A 3,825-nucleotide genomic window follows, 5' to 3' on the forward strand; every position below is an offset into this window, starting at 1 on the left:
TTTCATGTTTAAAAATTAAATTCAAGTTAATTTAGAGAAATGTTGACATCCAAATTAAACTCATCATATCTCAGGACCAAACTTTTATAGCAGCTTAGTGCTGTCCAAATAGGACAAGCAACCAGGTACTGGAGAAAAAAATAACTAAGTACAAGATATGATATGACTTCTGAATTGGCTGCCATCTGATTAAACAGGGTAGAGACATTAGAAGCTTGCAAAGCTGGACAGCTAGGGCCCCAAAAAGTTAAAGTGGGTATCCTATTTTTCTGAGTTTATGATGCTGGTCTCAACTAGACCAGATGGGCATGGTGTTGATCAATGGGAACATGTGTCATAGAAAAAAAGAAAACATAACTGAATAGAAATCACTGCTATACCATCTGAAGAATAAATAAATAAATAAATAAAAGGTTATAGTCATAGAGGTCTCCCTTCTGAAGGGAACGGAGGGCCCAATTTGTCATCCACACCCAATCCATAGGGAAGTCTGATGTCTCCCTGGGGCATAGGTAAGAAACGTTGCTCAACAAGTCACTCACCTGGTACACCCCTCTGATTATTACTCTATTGGTTTTTCAAGTTGGCAGTGATGAGGCGGCAAAGAGAAGCCCAGGAGTGATCAAAAAGGACTTTATGGCTCTTATTCCCCTTCCTCAGAAGAGGGAAGAAGAAACTATGCTAGAAAGAAAAACAAAAAAACAAATACAAATAAACAAAAAAGTGTCTCAGGTTGACATAAGGAATTAAAGGGAAAAAAAAAAAAAGTGACTGCGTGGAAGCACAGAGAGAGAAAAAAAAATAGTCTACTTCCCATCAACAAGTGATGTTCATCCATGTCCTGGGAAGCAACGCCTCAATACACGTAGAAGTTGTTTGGGAGGGCAGACATCTTCATAACAAGAGCTCCCCCCTCTCCTTCCCCTTTCCCACCTTTTATTCCTGAGTATGACATCATATGGTATGGAATAATCCTTGGTTGGTTTAGGTCAGCTGCCCTGGTGACCTCAGCTCCCGTGTCACCTCTTGCTCATCCCCTGCCTACTGGCTCTGGGGGTTTGGAGAGAGCCTTGGTGCTGTGCCAGCACTGCTTAGCAATAGACAAAAGACTGATGGGATACCAATGCTGTTGTAGCTACAAGTGGAGAGCACAGCACTGTATGGACTGTTGCAGGGACAGTTAACTCCATGCCATCCAGAGCCAGTAGTATATATTTCTAGTCATATAATGACTAGAAATGGCTATGTCTTTGTTTCTATGGCTTTAGCTTGGGTTTTGTAAAAAAATCTGTAATTTAGTTTATATTTCAGCAGCAGGGTTTTGTTGTGATATATTGAGACCATATTTTCAAAATATTTATGAAAAAAAATAATTTATCAGGCTAATAAATTTTCAGCTTGTTCAGTCATTTATTGATTTCAATATAAAAGGAAACGAGTATAGTCAGCAGAAAAAAAAATATATTTTTACTGTGAGAATATACATACATATGGAAAAATAATATTTGTTTGGAAATTTTTTTTTCAATGTTTTAGTAATGAAGAGTGAGAAATTTTCTGCCGAATTAAGAAAAATATTGAAGAGACTTTAACGTGAAAAACGAATGAAACAAAGCTGCTTAACCTCAGCTGAGTATTGGTTGTTCTGGATATGTTAACTGTTGTTACAGTTCTCAGAAATTTGTACTACCTACATCCCTTTTCTAGAACCAGAAGCAGTATGTGGACATACCTAATTTTTCAGTGGACATACCTAATTTTTCAGTCACTGCTGGACATCAGAAAAGCTGAAATGGATATATGTGACATAGGAAAAAAAAAGTCAGAATATGTTTGAAACTCACTATTCATGCTCATTTAATCATATATCACTTGACAACCACTTTCATGCTTACACTGGGAGAGGAATGGTTGGAGAGCTGCCAGGCAGAGAAGGACCTGGGAGTGATGGTGGATAGTCGGCTGAATATGAGCCAGCAGTGTGCTCAGGTGGCCAAGAAGGCCAATGGCATCCTGGCTTGTATCAGGAACAGTGTGACCAGCAGGGCTAGGGAGGTGATCGTCCCCCTGTACTCAGCTCTGGTGAGGCCACACCTCGAGTACTGTGTTCAGTTTTGGGCCCCTCACTACAAGAAGTAGTGAGGTGCTTGAGTGGGTGCAGAGAAGGGCGATGAAGCTGGTGAGGGGCCTGGAGAACAAGTCCTACGAGGAGCGGCTGAGGGAGCTGGGCTTGTTCAGCCTGGAGAAGAGGAGGCTCAGGGGTGACCTTATCACTCTCTATAGGTACCTCAAGGGAGGCTGTAGTGAGGTGGGGGTTGGTCTATTCTCCCACGTGCCTGGTGACAGGACGAGGGGGAATGGGCTTAAGTTGAGCCAGGGGAGTTTTAGGTTAGATGTTAGGAAGAACTTCTATACTGAAAGGGTTGTGAGGCATTGGAACAGGCTGCCCAGGGAAGTGGTGGAGTCACCATCCCTGGAAGTCTTCAAAAGACGTTTAGATGTAGAGCTTAGGGATGTGGTTTAGTGGGGACTGCTAGCGTTAGGTCAGAGGTTGGACTTGATGATCTTGAGGTCTCTTCCAACCTAGAAATTCTGTGATTCTGTGATTCTGTGATAAGCTAAAGTCCTCAAACAACTATTTCCTCTTTTTTCCTGTTGTTAAGACTTTTTTATTGTTTATTTTTTAAAGTTTACACAGTGATGGGACAGGGTATATGCAGACACTAGTCTTCTTGATAATTAATGGTATATCAATATAAGAACAATACAGTGAAGTCAGTATATAATGCAAGATACAATTCAGAGTGATGAGGATATTAGAATATGATATTAAAGCACAGACTGCAATTATTCATGATTAGTACCCCAAGAGATTTCATCTACATGGGAATACATATGCAGTTCCTGTTTTAAACTATCTTGTGAAACTGTCTTTTACCTGATATTCAAATATTTTTATAAATATTTAAATATTTTGCTGATGATACTGATATTTTACTCTGTCTTTTACCTGATATTTAAACAAAAGAGGCATGTATGATTAAACCACTTGATTCTGAGAGTGAAACAGCATCTTACACTATCTCTATGTCTGAAAAAGTGAGCATTGTTAAAAAAAAACAAAACAAAACAAAACAAAAAAAAGACAAGCAAAACTCTAACTCTTATCTCAATCCATAAAAAATGAGCCTAGTTGTCTTATGGAAAATTATCAAAGTGAAAACTGTTTGAGAAGAAGCAGAAAATATATATCTACATATCTGTATCTGTCTGACTGACTGACTGACTATCTGTCATCACAGCTGTAGAATTATCCACCTGACGTGTGTGCACATGCAAAGATTGGCTTAGACATAACAGAAAGGACAGGAGTTGTAAATCAATTGCTCTGAAAATTGTGCATTTCCTCCTCTATGATCTCTTACTATCTGACTACAGTTGACATTTACCACTGGGAAGCAATTAGCATCATTTTAGTATTAGAACTATTTCCATGCTAATTCTTTTCATAAAGGAAATGTCAAGATTTCTTCAATATCCAATACTTTTTTTTTTTTTTCTTTTTTTTTTTGTACTGAGTTGCATATAAGAATCTGTTAAAATGGCACTTCAGGTTTTTGGGCAGAGCTTTTCAAAGGTGAAAATGAGAGGTGGCTTCTAATTCTAAATGTCTCTCTCTTTTTATGTTGAAAAATAATATTGTGTTGAATCTCTACACTCGGTTTTCATTCTGAGTTCTGTTAAATTTATCTGAATATACAGATAATCACTACTAGATATGGTGTTCAAAATCACAGATTTTTATTGTTAACAGAAGTTAACAGA

Source organism: Aythya ferina (genome assembly GCF_964211825.1).
Source record: "Aythya ferina genome assembly, chromosome: 8".
Classification (NCBI taxonomy): Eukaryota; Metazoa; Chordata; class Aves; order Anseriformes; family Anatidae; genus Aythya; species Aythya ferina.